Source organism: Tursiops truncatus, chromosome 17, assembly GCF_011762595.2.
Source record: "Tursiops truncatus isolate mTurTru1 chromosome 17, mTurTru1.mat.Y, whole genome shotgun sequence".
Classification (NCBI taxonomy): Eukaryota; Metazoa; Chordata; class Mammalia; order Artiodactyla; family Delphinidae; genus Tursiops; species Tursiops truncatus.
In genome coordinates, this window is record NC_047050.1 from 43848880 (window position 1) to 43866135 (window position 17256).

Below are 17256 nucleotides of genomic sequence, written 5' to 3' on the forward strand. Positions count from 1 at the left end.
CCCACCCAGGTGGAGCATGAAAACTTTAAGCTGAGCACAAGATTCCTGGGGCACCACCCTGTGACCTCACCACCAACCAGTCAGAAGAAAGTCACACACTCTGCAGCCCTCGCCCCAAATTTTGCCTATAAAAACCTTTCCTTAAAAGCCACTGGGGAGTTGAGGTCTTTTGAGTACAAGCTACCAGGTCTCCTTGCTTGGTCCTGCAATGAACCTTTCTCTGAGCCACATGTTTCGGTATGTTTGGCCTCACTGTGCATTTGTAACAGGGAAGACCTAATGCTGACTCCATGTTTCTTCTGCATCTTTTATTTTAACCTTTGCTTTTCGTTGCTTTTGTTATTATTATAATCACTGTCTATAGCTGTAAGCGTACATAATGGCCTGCCACAGGGAACCCTGCCCCTCTGCCTATTAAACTAAAAGGCCTTTGTTCAGCTCAGAGAGAGACATTCTGACCCTGCCCACCTATGAATGGCTGCAGAAAAGAAGAAATTAACACATCCCCCTCCCCATGCAGCTGAGCAAGGAGGTTTTGCAAGACAAATGGCCTTTTTACTTTACTTCCTCACCTCCTCTCCCTCTTCGCATCCAGACCCCATTAAGACGGTTATTTGGGTATGCTAGTCTGCCATCTTCTCGGTCTGCCGGCTTTCTGAATAAAATCGCTATTCCTTGCCTCAACACCTCGTCTCCCAATTTATTGGCCTGTCGTGCGGCAAACAGAGCGAGCTTGGACTTGGTAACACATTGGACACACGGACTCGTCTTAGGCAAAAGAAGCATTTACAGCAAACCACTCGGCACAGCTTGGTGTGAACTTCTGGAGGGCAGGGTATCAGTCTGGTTCCCCTCTCTACCCTGGCTTATAGAATAAACAGTTGACTGCAGTATAACAGAGCACACACAACTACTTAATTTTAATCCTCATCTAGCACCAGGACTCAAGAGTCATTGAAGCAAAGTGGAGAGTAGGAAGGCTTCCGGAGCCTTCCAGAGGAGGAAGTGTTTTACCATGAGTGGCTAAGAGCGTGAACACTGTACTCAAACAGATCTGTGGGTAAGATCCAACAGCTCTGCTACTTAGCCATTAATTTAGGCAAACTATTTTTTTCCTCAGAGCCTATCTATAAAGGGGAGACAATATTAATACTTATAGGATTCTTGTGACAATTTTTTTAACATGTTTATTGGAGTATAGCTGCTTTACAATGGTGTGTTACTTTCTGCTTTATAACAAAGTGAATCAGCTATACATATACGTATATCCCCATATCTCCTCCCTCTTGCGTCTCCCTCCCACCCTCCCTAACCCACCCCTCTAGGTGGTCACAAAGCACCAAGCTGATCTCCCTGTGCTATGCGGCTACTTCCCACTAGCTAGCTATTTTACATTTGGTTGTGTATATATGTCCATGCCACTCTCTCACTTCATCCCAGCTTACCCTTCCTCCTCCCCATGTCCTCAAGTCCATTCTCTAAGTCTACGTCTTTATTGGTTCGTCAGAACCATTTTTTTTTTTTTTAGATTCCATATATATATGTTAGCATACGGTATTTGTTTTTCTCTTTCTGACTTACTTCACTCTGTATGACAGACTCTAGGTCCATCCACCTCACTACAAATAACTCAATTTCGTTTCTTTTTATGGCTGAATAATATTCCATTGTATATATGTGCCACATCTTCTTTATCCATTCATTTGTCGATGGACACTTAGGTTGCTTCCATGTCCTGGCTATTGTAAATAGAGCTGCAATGAACATTGTGGTACATGACTCTTTTTGAATTATGGTTTTCTCAGGGTATATGCCCAGTAGTGGGATTGCTGGGTCGTATGATAGTTCTATTTTCAGTTTTTTAAGGAACCTCCATACTGTTCTCCATAGTGGCTGTATCAATTTACATTCCCACCAATAGTGCAAGAGGGTTCCCTTTTCTCCACACCCTCTCCAGTATTTACTGTTTATAGATTTTTTGATGATGGCCATTCTAACCGGTGTGAGGTGATACCTCATTGTAGTTTTGATTTGCATTTCTCTAATGATTAGTGTTGTTGAGCATCCTTTCATGTGTTTGTTGGGAGTCTGTATATCTTCTTTGGAGAAATGTCTATTTAGGTCTTCTGCCCATTTGTGGATTGGGTTGTTTGTTGTTTTGATATTGAGCTGCATGCGCTGATTGTAAATTTTGGAGATTAATCCTTTGTCAGTTGCTTCATTTGCAAATATTTTCTCCCATTCTGAAGGTTGTCTTTTGGTCTTGTTTATGTTTTCCTTTGCTGTGCAAAAGCTTTTAAGTTTCATTAGGTCCCATTTGTTTATTTTTGTTTTTATTTCCATTTCTCTAGGAGGTGGGTCAAAAGGACCTTGCTGTGATTTATGTCATAGAGTGTTCTGCCTGTTTTTCTCTAAGAGTTTTATAGTGTCTGGCCTTACATTTAGGTCTTTAATCCATTTTGAGTTTATTTTTGTGTATGGTGTTAGGGAGTGTTCTAATTTCATTCTTTTACATGTAGCTGTTCAGTTTTCCCAGCACCATTTATTGAAGAGGCTGTCTTTTATCCATTGTATATTCTTGCCTCCTTTATCAAAGTTAAGGTGACCAAAGGTGTGTGGGTTTACCTCTGGGCTTTCTATCCTATTCCATTGATCTATATTTCTGTTTTTGTTCCAGTACCATACTATCTTGATTACTGTAGCTTTGTAGTATAGTCTGAAGTCAGGGAGCCTGATTCCTCCAGCTCCATTTTTCGTTCTCAAGATTGCTTTGGCTATTCGGGGTCTTTTGTGTTTCCATACAAATTGTACAATTTTTTTGTTCTAGTTCTTTGCAAAATGCCATTGGTAGTTTGACAGGGATTGCATTGAATGTGTAGATTGCTTTTGGTAGTAGAGTCATTTTCACAATGTTGATTCTTCCAATCCAAGAACATGGTATATCTCTCCATCTGTTTGTATCATCTTTAATTTCTTTCATCAGTGTCTTATAGTTTTCTGCACACAGGTCTTTTGTGTCCTTAGGTAGGTTTATTCCTAGGTATTTTATTCTTTTTGTTGCAGTGGTAAATGAGAGTGTTTCCTTAATTTCTCTTTCAGATTTTTCATCATTAGTGTATAGGAATGCAAGAGATTTCTGGGCATTAATTTTGTATCCTGCTACTTTACCAAATTCATTGATTAGCTCTAGAAGTTTTCTGGTAGCATCTTTAGGATTCTCTATGTATAGTATCATGTCATCTATAAACAGTGACAGCTTTACTTGTTCTTTTCTGGTTTGGATTTCTTTAATTTCTTTTTCATCTGTGATTGCTGTGGCTAAAACTTCCAAAACTATGTTGAATAATAGTGGTGAGAGTGGACAACCTTATCTTGTTCCTGATCTTAGAGGAAATGGTTTCAGTTTTTCACCACTGAGAATGATGTTGGCTGTGGGTTTGTCATATATGGTCTGTATTATGTTGTGGTAAGTTCCTTCTATGCCTACTTTCTGGAGAGTTTTTATCATAAATGGGTGTTGAATTTTGTCAAAAGCTTTTTCTGCATCTATTGAGATGATCATATGTTTTTTCTCCTTCAATTTGTTAACATGGTTTATCACATTGATTGATTTGCGTATATTGAAGAATCTTTGCATTCCTGGGATAAACCCCACTTGATCATGGTGTATGATCCTTTTCATGTGCTGCTGCATTCTGTTTGCTAGTATTTTGTTGAGGATTTTTGCTAGTATTTTGTTGAGGATTTTTGCATTTTTGCATGCAATATCATCAGTGATATTGGCCTGTAGTTTTCTTTCTTTGTGACATCTTTGTCTGGTTTTGGTGTCAGGGTGACGGTGGCCTTGTAGAATGAGTTTGGCAGTGTTCCTGTGCTATATTTTGGAAAAGTTTGAGAAGGATAGGTGTTAACTCTTCTCTAAATGTTTGATAGAATTTGCCTGTGAAGCCATCTGGTCCTGGGCTTTTGTTTGTTGGAAGATTTTTAATCACAGTCTCAATTTCAGTGCTTGTGATTGGTAGGTTTATATTTTCTATTTCTTCCTGGTTCAGTCTCAGAAGGTTGTGCTTTTGTAAGAATTTGTCCATTTCTTCCAGGGTGTCCAATTTATTGGCATATAGTTGCTTGTAGTAATCTCTCATGATCCTTTGTATTTCTGCAGTGTCAGTTGTTACTTCTCCTTTTTCATTTCTAATTCTATGGATTTGAGTCTTTTCCCTTTTTTTCTTGATGAGTCTGGCTAATGGTTTATCAATTTTGTTTTTCCTGTCAAAGAACCAGCTTTTAGTTTTTTGTTTTGTTTTGTTTTGTTTTTTTGCGATACGCTGGCCTCTCACTGTTGTGGCCTCTCCCATTGCGAAGCACAGGCTCCGGACGTGCAGGTCAGCGGCCATGGCTCACGGGCCCAGCCACTCCGCGGCCTGTGGGATCTTCCCGGACCGGGGCACGAACCCGTGTCTCCTGCATTGGCAGGCGGACTCCCAACCACTGAGCCACCAGGGAAGCCCCCAGCTTTTAGTTTTATTTATCTTTGCTATAGTTCCTTCATTTCTTTTTTATTTATTTCTGATCTGATCTTTATGATTTCTTTCCTTCTGCTAACTTTGGGGGTTTTTTGTTCTTCTTTCTCTAATTGCTTTAGGTGTAAGGTTAGGTTTCTTGTTTCTTGATATAGTATTGTACTCCTATCAACTTCCCTCTTAGAACTGCTTTTGCTGCATCCCATAGGTTTTGGGTCATCGTATTTTCATTGTCATTTGTTTCTAGGTATTTTTTGATTTCCTCTTTGATTTCTTCAATGATCTCTTGGTTATTTAGTAGTGTATTGTTTAGCCTCCATGTGTTTGTATTTTTTTTACAGATTTTTTCCTGTAATTGATATCTAGTCTCATAGTTTTGTGGTTGGAAAAGATACTTGATACAATTTCAATTTTCTTAAATTTTCCAAGGCTTGATTTGTGACCCAAGATATGATCTATCCTGGAGAATGTTCCATGAGCACTTGAGAAGAAAGTGTATTCTGTTTTTTTTGGATGGAATGTCCTATAAATATTAATTAAGTCCATCTTGTTTAATGTATCATTTAAAGCTTGTGTTTCCTTATTTGGATGATCTGTCCATTGGTGAAAGGGGAGTGTTAAAGTCCCCTGCTATGATTGTGTTACTGTCGATTTCTCCTTTTATGGCTGTTAGCATGTGCCTTATGTATTGAGATCCTCCTATGTTGGGTGCATAAATATTTACAATTGTTATATCTTCTTCTTGGATTGATCTCTTTATCATTATGTACTGTCCTTCTTTTACTCTTGTAATAGTCTTTATTTTAAAGTCAATTTTGTCTGATATGAGAATTGCTACTCCAGCTTTCTTTTGATTTCCATTTTCATGGAGTATCTTTTTCCATCCCCTCACTTTCAGTCTGTACGTGTCCCTAGGTCTGAAGTGTGTCTCTTGTAGACAGCATATATACGGATCTTGCTTTTGTATCCATTCAGCCAGTCTGTGTCTTTTGGGCGAAGCATTTAATCCATTTACATTTAAGGTAGTTATCGATATGTATGTTCCTATTCCCGTTTTCTTAATTGTTTTGGGTTCGTTATTGTAGGTCTTTTCCTTCTCTTGTGTTTCTTGCCTAGAGAAGTTCCTTTAGCAGTTGTTGTAAAGCTGGTTTGGTGGTGCTGAATTCTCTTATCTTTTTCTTGTCTGTAAAGGTTTTAATTTCTCCATCAAATCTGAATGAGATCCTTGCTGGGTAGAGGAATCTTGGTTGCAGGTTTTTCTCCTTCATCACTTTAAATATGTCCTGCCAGTCCCTTCTGGCTTGCAGAGTTTCTGCTGAAAGATCAGCTGTTAACCTTATGGGGATTCCCTTGTGTGTTATTTGTTGTTTTTCCCTTGCTGCTTTTAATATGTTTTCTTTGTATTTAATTTTTGACAGTTTGATTAATATGTGTCTTGGCATATTTCTCCTTGGATTTATTCTGTATGGGACTCTCTGTGCTTCCTGGACTTGATTAACTATTTCCTTTCCCATATTAGGGAAGTTTTCAACTATAATCTGTTCAAATATTTTCTGAGTCCCTTTCTTTTTCTCTTCTCCTTCTGGGACCCCTATAATTTGAATGTTGGTGCATTTAATGTTGTCCCAGAGGTCTCTGAGACTGTCCTCAATTCTTTTCATTCTGTTTTCTTTATTCTGCTCTGCAGTAGTTATTTCCACTATTTTTTTTTTTTTTTTTTTTTTTTTTTGCAGTACGCGGGCCTCTCACTGTTGTGGCCTCTCCCGTTGCGGAGCACAGGCTCCGGACGCGCAGGCTCAGCGGCCATGGCTCACGGGCCCAGCCGCTCCGCTGCATGTGGGATCTTCCCAGACCGGGGCACGAACCCGTGTCCCCTGCATTGGCAGGCGGACTCTCAACCACTACGCCACCAGGGAAGCCCTATTTCCACTATTTTATCTTCCAAGTCACTTACCCGTTCTTCTGCCTCAGTTATTCTGCTCTTGATTCCTTCTATAGAATTTTTAATTCCATTTATTGTGTTGTTCCTTTGCTCTTTAGTTTTTCTAGGTCCTTGTTAAACGTTTCTTGTATTTTCTTGTATTTTCTCCATTCTGTTTCCGAGATTTTGGATCATCTTTACTATCATTACTCTGAATTTTTTTTCAGGTAGACTGCCTGTTTCCTCTTCATTTGTTTGGTCTGGTGGGTTTTTACCTTGCTCCTTCATCTGCTGTGTGTTTCTCTGTCTTCTCATTTTGCTTGACTTACTGTGTTTGGGGTCTCCTTTTCACAGGCTGCAAGTTCGTAGTTCCCATTGTTTTTGATGTCTGCCCCCCAGTGTCTATGGTTGGTTCAGTGGGTTGTGTAGGTTTCCTGGTGGAAGGGACTGGTGCCTGTGTTCTGGAGGATGAGGCTGGATCTTGTCTTTCTGGTGGGCAGGACCACATCCAGTAGTGTGTTTGGGGGTGTCTGTGACCTTATTATGATTTTAGGCAGCCTGTCTGCTAATAGGTGGGGTTGTGTTCCTGTCTTGCTAGTTGTTTGACATAGGGTGTTCAGCACTGGAGCCTGCTGGTCGTTGAGTGGAGTTGGGTCTTAGCGTTGAGATGGAGATCTCTGGGAGAGCTTTCGCCGTTTGATATTATGTGGAGCCAGGAGGTCTCTGGTGGACCAATTTCCTGAACTCGGCTCTCTCACCTCAGAGTCACAGGCTTTACACCCAGCCAAAGCACCAAGACCCTGCCAGCCACACGGTTTGCCTCCAGGAGGGCTGAAGAATCTCCAAACTCCTCTCTTGTGGCAATTAAATGAGATAAAGTCTAAAAGCCTCCAGTATGGAGACTGTCCCATAATAAGAGTGCAATAAACTTTCGTTATTATCAATTATCAGTAACTTGCTACTGGGAGAGGAGCAATCTATCTGCGTTTGGCTACCACTGGGACCTTTCTGGAAGCAAAGGCTGTGGAAGGGCCTCTCCAGTGAGTCAGGACTAGAAGCTATAGTGGGAACTCCCCATGCTCCCCCCCCCTGCAAGCCTATTGCCTCACATCACAACGGAGGTCAGCATAGGCCAGACCAAAACCAAGAAGAGTTAGCCCTTCCCCACCAATATCAGGCTATTGCATAAGCCCTGAGATTTAGAACTAATCCTAGGGAGGAGGAAGAGGGGAGGGTGAATCATGTGCTTATATAAGTTTGTGAGTGGAAAATAGTCATACTTGTTACACCTGTAAAGGTCTGTCCTGGAAGAACTACAGCAGGGATGCAGACGATTTGGCATATGGAGTGAAGCAACCTACCTCCCACCTTTACCCTACATCCTCGCCACCAATCCTACTCTCCTCAAGGGAAGAATGAAAGTCTTATTAAAGGAACAGTGGGACACTGCTAGAAACCTTCACTCGCATTCAAACATGGAGGACTAAAACCCTGCACTTGATCCGGAAGGTAATGGGCTCTATTGCTGGTGTTTGAGAAGGGAGGTGGCGTGGCCATATGGGGTGATGACTGGCTTGCTAGCAGAGCACACAGTAGTTTGGTGACTGCAGAGACAGGATGATGGAGACTGGAGACGGGAGATGAGAGGTGGATAGAGCGGGGATGGAAAGGAAGACATGGATTCTGCAGAGGTTCTTGAGTTTTTTTCCCCTGAGTAAAATTGTAGGGGATGCACAGAGGGGAAACGTTAGAGGTGGTTGAGGGAAAGACGATGCCAGAAACTGAGATGTCAGGAGAAGGAATGGCTTAAGGGTGAGCAGGGCTGGTGAATATACTGTTAGTCAAGTTGCGTTAAGGTGCTGAAGGGATGTCCAAGTACAAATATCAGGAACGCTATTGAAAAAGTGATTACAGGCCTAGCATGCTGGTTCTCAAACTTTTGGTCTCAGGACTGTTTTATACTCTTAAAAATTATTGCGGAGCCAACGAACTTTTGATTAAGTGGGTTTTATCTACCAATGTTTATTGTATTAGAAATTAGAACAAAGACATATAAAATTTTTAGTAATTTGTTTAAAAGTAACAGCAAACCAGTTACAAATTAACATAAATAATATTACTGTATTTTCCAAAACAAAAAACCCTCAGTGATCGTTTTACACTTTTGCTAATCTCTTTAATGTCTGGTTAAGAGAAGACAGCTGTATTCTCAGATCCGCTTTTACATTCGATTTGTTAGGACAAACTGTTTTAGTTGAAGTATACAAAGAAAATCTAGATTCACGCAGATATGCAGTTGCCAAAGGGATTATCTTTAGGATTTACCCCCCTCCCCCGCCAGGACCTTGGAACGATACTTTGAGGACTGCTCATCTACAGAAAGGCTTTTTTTTTCTTTTTGGGCCACACTGTGCAGCTTGTGGGATCTTAGTTCCCCAACCAAGGATTGAACCTGGGACCATGGCAGTGAAAGTGCTGAGTCCTAACCACTGGACCACCAGGAAATTCCCCAGAAAGGCTTTATAATGAATGTTTTGAAGTACTCTGTCTGGAGATGATAGTTAACAATGTAAGAATAAAGGAGCTCTTATTGGAAGAGGAAAGAAAAAAGTGCAGAGAGCCGAGATCCTATCTTTGAGTGCATTTGTACAGTTAATCCTTGTTATGCGTAAATTCTGTCTTTGCAAATTTGCCTACTTGCTAAAATTACTTTGTAACCCCCTAAGCAATATATGGTGCAGATCAGTAAAAAGTCTGAGTTGCCTGATGCATCTGTTCCCAGCTGAGAAAAGTATCCAAATGGAGGTACTGATCAACTTGTCGGATAACAGCAGTGGAAGCAGAAGAAACACCCCCTCCTGCCTAGACAGGTCCTCCAAGCCTTCAGCCTGCCTCTACAACTCAATAAAGCCTCCAGGCTTGCCCCCAGGCGGAGCGTGTGGTCCTTCCTAGGAATATAAGGAGAGGGGAGGGGCTCCTCTACTGTACAAAGAGGGGAAAGGAAAATAGAATGTGTTAGATGACAAAGGTGAGCTGATTGGAAAAGGAGGGTTCTGAACTCTTGACTTTCTCTGAGGTGAACAGAAGGGTGAAATTTTTCAGGAAGAGCACTCTGGGTTAAAACCTAGACCTTTATAGCCAGGAATTGCCAGAAAGGCAAACATCTTTTGATGAACTCCAGGTTGAATATGGCTGAAAGGAAAGGAAGTCCTAGCTCACTGTGGTTTTAAGATGATTTGAGGCAAGGTGAGCTCAGCTTCTCCAGCTACCAGTAAGATTCCACGGACATGGCCCACTTCCACCACCTGGTGACCACACACTTAAATTGCAAGGCCTGCTTTTAGAAGCCGGGGGACATCCTTTGGCTGAATGGAGAAAGCCAATGAAATTAACTTATAGCAAAAAACTGCTAATTTTTTTAACCTAGAAATAATAACTGATCATTCTACATCAACCTATACTGATCACTCTCTTCTGTGCATTAGTGTACCTTTTTTGATGTGTTTTTTGAACAATACCTGGTAGATACTGAACTGCTCTTGACTTGACAACAGACGTTAAATAGAAGTCAACTGACTATTCAACAGCAGGGAAGACCTAATAGCATCTTCTCCTGGATCCCTGAAGACTTTTAAACGAGGCCCCAGAAGAAGCTGGAGCTCAGCTAGCTTGCTACAAAGACAGAGTTTGGTTTTGCTCCCCTGGTGTGATCTGAAAAGCCAAGGAAGACCCACCTCTGAAGTGCAAAGGACCCTAAAATCCCTGCATTAGTAACCAGATCTATTTCCTTTCGAGTGTTCTCTTTGAAAAGCTAGACACCCACTGTGAAGGGGGAGCTGTTAATTCATTAGCAGTTCAGTGTGAAAAACTGTCTTAGCCATGCCCTTAGAGGGTCCTGGGAGAAGGGTGAGAAGAGGGCCCAAAATGGGGAGGAGAGGGCTTCACATAAGGTCTTTCTGATTATCCTGGGCCAACAGGGTCAGGGAGGACCCCTGGTGAGAGCCTTGCACAGGGTAACCTGCCTCACCCCAGGCTGCAGAAACATTGACAGAACTGTTGGCCGGCTCACCAGAGAAAGCAATGTGTGGAGTGACTGGAGGACACTGGGGGAAAGGCTAAAAAAGAGTGATTCCCTCAGGATCCCACAGACATTCTCTAGCTGGGGGACACTTTTGTTTCTTTAAAGCAGAGCGTGCAAGGCTTGTGGGCCCGATCCTCTCCAAAGATATGAATTGCTTAATTCTCAATATATAAAATCAGGAGATTTCACGTAAAAATCTGGATTTCCAGCTTTTCCTGAAAAAAGAATAAGAATGAGGAGAATGATGAGGAGTCCGGCATTTTTCTCTGACAGGGACTGGCTGGAACTGACTGGGGGCTGCTCCCCTGGGAGAAATGCGCTCGCTCCACGTACCACAGTCTCCACCTGGCCCACATGCCTCATTTATGTTCCTGGCCTGGGTCTGAAACCATTTGAGGTTGCAACTCAGCTTTTAAACAATAATTAAAACAATGAGAAAAATCCTGCAACTATCAGTAATAACCAGTTATTTAATGTTACTGCAAGCCAGACATTGTGCTAGTGATGTTATCCAAAGATTATCATTAATTCTCACAAAAACAACGGTGTTGGGACTTCCCTGGTGGTGCAGTGGTTAAGAATCCACCTGCCAATTCAGGGGACAAGGGTTCGATCCCTGGTCCAGGAAGATCCAGCCTGCTGTGGAGCAACTAAGCCCGTGCTCCACAACTACTGAGCCTGTGCTCTAGAGCATGCGAGCCACAACTACTGAGCCTGTGTGCCACAACTACTGAGCCTGCACTCTAAAGCCTGTGAGCCACAGCTACTGAAGCCCGCGCACCTAGAGCCCGTGTTCCGCAACAAGAGAAGCCACCGCAATGAGAAGCCCACGCACCACAACAAAGACCCAACGCAGCCATAAATAAATAAATAAATAAATAAAAATTAAAAAAAAAAACACAACAGTGTTTATATTCCCATATTAGAGAGAAGGAAACCATGGGACAAGGGAGAGTTTTATATTCACATGTTCCTTTTCATGCTTGTTTAGAATATTGCCACTGTAGATGTTCTTGGGTATTTATTACATAATTTGTATTTATTTGTCTTTATTCTCATTTCATTATAGATGCAGGTAAAAACGACTAGTACTACATTCCCTTTCAATGTAAGCAACAATCTAACTCTGTCTGTAGCACCAAAATCACCACCAAACTGCACATCCTACTTGGTCTCACCTCTGCTACAATTCAAGATTCAGAGCAACACCCCTCTAACTTTTCCCATCTTGCCCAGGAGATAATGGATTTTCTAAGACTTCTTTCTAAACCAGATATTCATGGCTCCTCATTATTTTGCTAATTCATTAACAGCTATGCTGTATTTCAAATGACCAAGTACATGTGTGCCAACAGGGAAAAAAGAGGCATTTCCTTTTGTGCCCATTTATTACCAATGAAAATCGATTTAAGCTGTTGTTTCTCTGGCTGTGAGGGGTAATCCTTAGGGAGCCAGTAGAGGAAGGCTCAGAGGGCAGCAAATGGAGTGCTCCTTTTTTTTAATCCAGTTTTATTGAGATATAACTGGCATACGTACTGTATAACTTTAAGTTGTACAGCATAATGATTTGACTTCCATACATCATGAAATGGTTACCAAAATAACTTTAGTGAACATCCATCATCTCATAGAGATACAAAATTAAAGAAATAGAAAACATTTTCCTCGTGATGAGAACTCGTAGGATTTACTCTTTTAATGACTTTTTTTTCTTTTTTTATTTATTTTGGCTGTGTAGGGTCTTCGTTGCTGCACGCCGGCTTTCTCTAGTTGCGGCAAGCGGGGGCTACTCTTCATTGTGGTGCACGAGCTTCTCATTGTGGTGGCTTCTCTTGTTGTGGAGCATGGGCTCTAGGCACGCAGGCTTCAGTAGTTGTGGCACACGGGCTTACTTGCTCCATGACATGTGGAATCTTCACGGACCAGGGCTTGAACCCGTGCCCCCTCCGTGGGCAGGCAGATTCTTAACCACTGTGCCACCAGGGAAGTGCCTTTAATGACTTTAATATAAAACATACATCAGTGTTAACTATGTTTATCATGTTGTACATTACATCCCTAGTACTGACTGCTGTGGCTAGGACTTTCAAAACTATGTTGAATAAACGTGACAAGAGTGGGCATCCTTGTCTTCTTCCTGATCTTAGAGGAAAGCTTTCAGCTTTTCACCATTGAGTATGATGTTAGCTGTGGGCCTGTTGTATGTGACCTTTATAAGGCTGAGGTATGGTCCCTCTGTACCCACTTTGTTGAGAGTTTTTATCATGAATGAATGTTGAATTTTGTCAAAAGCTTTTTCTGCATTTATTGAGATGATCATATGATTTTTGTTCTTCAATTTGTTAATGTGTTGTATCACGTTGATTGATTTGTGAATATTGAACCATCCTTGCATCCCTGGGATAAATCCCACTTGATCATGGTGTATGATCCTTTTAATGTATTGTTGGATTTGGTTTCCCAATATTTTGTTGAGGACTTTTGAATCTATGTTCATCAGTGATATTGGCCTGTATTTTTTTGTCATATTTTGCCTAGTTTTGGTATCAAGGTGATGCTGACCTTATAGAATGTGTTCAAAAGCATTTCTTCCTCTGCAATTTTTTGGAATAGTTTGAGAAGGATAGGTGTTAACTTTTCTTTAAATGTTTGGTAGAATTCACCTGTGAAGCCATCTGGTCCTGGACTTTTGTTTGTTGGGAGTTTATTTGTTTCTGATTCAATTTAATTACTGGTAACTTGTCTGTTTATATTTTCTATTTCTTCGGAGATTGTACGTTTCTAAGAAATTGTCCATTTCTTCTAGGTTATCCACGTTATTGCCATATAATTGTTCATAGAGGTCTCTTATGAGCCTTTGTATTTCTCTAGTGTTAGTTGTAACTTCTTTTTCATTTCTGATTTTATTTATTTGCACCCTCTCTTTGTTTTTCTTGATGAGTCTGGCTAAAGGTTTATCAATTTTTTTAATCTTTTCAAAGAACAAGCTCTTAGTTTCATTGATCTTTTCTATAGATTTTTAGCCTCTATTCATTTATTTTTGCTATGATCTTTATGATTTCTTTCCTTCTACTAACTTTGGGTTTTGATCTTTCTTCTCTATTTGCTTTAGGTGTAAGGTTAGGTTTTTTGTTTGAGATTTCTCTTGTTTCCTGAGGTAGGCTTGTATCACTGTAAATTTCCCTCTTCAAACTGCTTTTACCACATCCCATAGATCTTGGATCATTATGTTTTCATTATCATTTGTTTCCAGGTGTTTTATGATTTCCTCTTTGATTTCTTCAGTGACCCATTAGTTGTTTAGTAGCATATTGTTTAGCCCTCATGTGTTTTGTTTTCTGCAGTTCTTTTCTTATAGTTGATTTCTAGTCCCATAGGGTTGTGGTCAGAAAAGATGGTTGATATGATTTCAATCTTAAATTTACTGAGACTTGTTCTGTTGCCTAGCCTGTGATCCATCCTGGAGAATGTTCCACGTGTACTTGAGAAGAATGTGTATTCTGCTGCTTTTTGATGGAGTGTTCTATATGTATCTATTAAGTCATTTGTTCTAATGTGCCACTTAAGGCCAGTGTTTCCTAACTGATTTTCTGTCTGGATGATCTATTGATGTAAGTGGGGTGTTAACATCCCCTACTAGTATTGTGTTACTGTCAATTTCTCCCTTTATGTCTATTAATATTTGCTTTATGTATTTAGGTGTTCCTATGTTGGGTGCAAATATATTTACAATTGTTATATCTTTTTCTTGAATTGATCCCTTGATCATTATGTAATAGCCTTCTTTGTCTCTTGTAAGTCTTTATTTTAAAGTCTATTTTGTCTGATATAAATATTGATACCCTGGCTTTCTTTTGATTTCCATTTGCAATGGAATACCTTTTCCCATCCCCTCACTCAGTCTGTGTGTCTTTAGATCTGAATTGAGTCTCATGTAGGCAGTATATATCTTGTTTTTGTATCCATTCATCCACTATATATCTTTTTTCTTTAATTAAAAAAATTTTTTTAGGTTGTGCCACGCAGCATGAGGGATCTTAGTTCCTCAACCGGGGATCAGACCCGTGCCCCCTGCAGTGGAAGCACGGAGTCCTAACCACTGGACTGCCAGAGAATTCTCCACTATATATCTTTTGATTGGAGCATTTAGTCCATTTACATTTAAAGTAATTATCGATAGATATGTACTTATTACCATTTTGTGAATTGTTCTTGGGTTGTTTTATAGTTCTTTTTTGTTTCTTTCTTTTTCTTTTGCTCTCTTCTTTTGTGAGTTGATAACTATCTCTAGTTTTATGTTTGGGTCTCTTATAGATTTTTGTTTTGTGGTTACCATGAAGTTTATATACATGTAATTATTTTAAGTTGCTGCTCTCTTAAGTTTGAATGCCTTTTAACAGCCCTGCATTTTCACTCCCACACCCCACATTTAATGTTTTCGGCATCATATTTTACATCTTTTTGTTATGTGTCTCCTTTAACTAATTATTGTGGATATTGATGATTTTACTACTTTTATCTTTTAACCTTTCTCCAAGTTTATAAGTGATTGATCTACTACCTTTACTGTTAGTTTGATCATGTATTATGCGATTAATGAAAAACAAACTATCCCAATGACACATCTTTTGATATTCCACAAACTTTGTAACTTTCTCTTCTTCCTTCTCTTTTTGTTCATTTGTTTCAACCTCAGTGATTTTCTGTTTATCATTTTATTTCTTATCAAAGTTATCTATGATCATAAAGAGTCAAATACAAGGTTTGTTACAAAAATGGCAGATACCTCACACTCCATTTCCTAATACAACCCCTTTCAAATCTCCAAATAACAATCTTATACTGTATTCTATATATTTTTCAATTTTATATTTTAGTTATCAACGTCCTACTATGCAAGATAAGGATTTAGCTACCTTCTCTCTCTCTTTCTCTTTTCCTCTCTCTCTCTCATACACATACACACACACACACACACACACACACTCTCTCTCTTTCTAACTCCCCATCTTCCCAAAACAGGTAAATAATTTTTGTTAGTTAAGTATTTAGTGTTGAATTAATCAAGGTCCAATCAGGAGTCAGAAACTGCACAGTGATTTGTAGAGGGAAAATTTAACATAAGAATTATTAACTGCAATATAGGATCATCTATGGAAGAAAGAGAACTCTGAAATATACCCTAGAGATGAACAAAGCTACTCAAGGAAGAAACATCCCTTCCTGAGGCTCAGATGGCAGAGAAGTACACTGAGTTGCTCCAGGCCAGAGCTGGTCAACACTTATTGGACAAGCAGGAGACACTGCTCCAGGGTGCAGGTGGGTAGAAAAGCATGGCCAGGACTAGCAAGCAGAAGAAGCCTCTCTGAAGGGCTGTCAGGCCAGGGCTGAGAAGCCAACCACTGGGGTGCTGGCATGATTCAGTGGGAATCTACTCATTGGAGTGCTGCAAAAATTTGTTAATATAGGTGCATGCCACTGAATGTCTTCCCCAACCCATCCATAGCTGGCAACCAAACAGTTGGAGCAAGGAGGAAAACAGAAAACACTGGTACCTGGGAAGAGAAGCCTCTTCCTCCTGCAGTTTCCCTCTGGTGCCCTCTACTGACGAAGCTTTTAACACCACGTCAGCGCAAAGGAGGAACTGAGGATCCAGATCAACTTTCACAGGTCAAGAAATGGAGTTTGAATCTGGGGCCAAAGGCAACAAATTGCTAACTGGTATAAGTGTTTATCTTTTATGATTGTAAAAATCTTACTGACAGCTGAGCCGTGTAGTGTACTATAATCACTTCTCCTTCCCTACTTGTTTTTTTTGTTTTTTCTTGAATTAATAATTGACTTTGTTGTTTTTGTTTCTTTAATTATCACCAATCCCCAAATTCTCCCCCAAGTTATGTAAATCTCCCCTCCACTGAGGGAGCAATAGTCTCAGTCCTAATTGTGGCAACTTTCAGTACCAGAACCACTAGTTAGGTGAGGAAAGCTGGGCAGCAGAGACCATGGTTATTATTTGAGGAACTTTATGCATCTTCAGCAGGATTCCCCACAATGGCCTTGGGGCCAATTCACAGAGGCCACTGACTCTTTTCTCTACCATCTCCTTTCTTCCCCCGAGGGGTGATCTCACAAATTCTGTGCCCTCTCCTTCATTAACCCACTGCTCCTGGCTTCTCAGCATCCCATTTATTAATTAAAACAGAGCAGTAAATGTGGCTGATAAGCATGAACAGTGGAACAACACATTGTATTAAAAACAAGGAGAAGAACAATTGTGACATAATTCAGACCCACGCCATCAACCTCTAACCCCTTGAAAAGGTCTCTGAAACTTTCTGGAATTTCCACAAAAGTCATTCTCTTTGTACTAAACTTTCAACTTCCTTAAGGACTATCATTCTAGATAAACAGACCGTGTCTTATTAAGTTCTATTGCTTTCCTCTTTTAATCACTAGTATCATATCTGAAAAGTATCCCTTGTAACAAATGTATATAATTTCAACTACCTCTCATAGAAAATGTGTGTAATTTCAATCAAACAAAAAATCTATAGTTAGGCTGGTTCTCACCACTACTTAGAATCTTATTTTTATAGTGACATAATTTCTGAGTTTTGAACCACTGATTTAGAAACAGACCTTTGAAATTCAACACATTTGTGGATTGGAAACTACTCATTTTCAAGGTCTGACTGTGAAATAGAAAAATTACTTTCACGGTATTAGCTATAATG

At 40.2% G+C, this 17256-nt stretch overlaps 1 long non-coding RNA gene across 1 annotated transcript; it reads left to right on the forward strand.

Annotated features, from left to right (window-relative positions):
• Positions 1-15422: 15422 nt before the first annotated feature.
• Positions 15423-16327, forward strand: LOC141276923 (uncharacterized). Its single transcript, XR_012327296.1, has 2 exons — positions 15423-15841; positions 16029-16327. It is a non-coding gene; the product is annotated as an uncharacterized lncRNA (long non-coding RNA).
• The last annotated feature ends 929 nt before the right edge of the window (positions 16328-17256 follow it).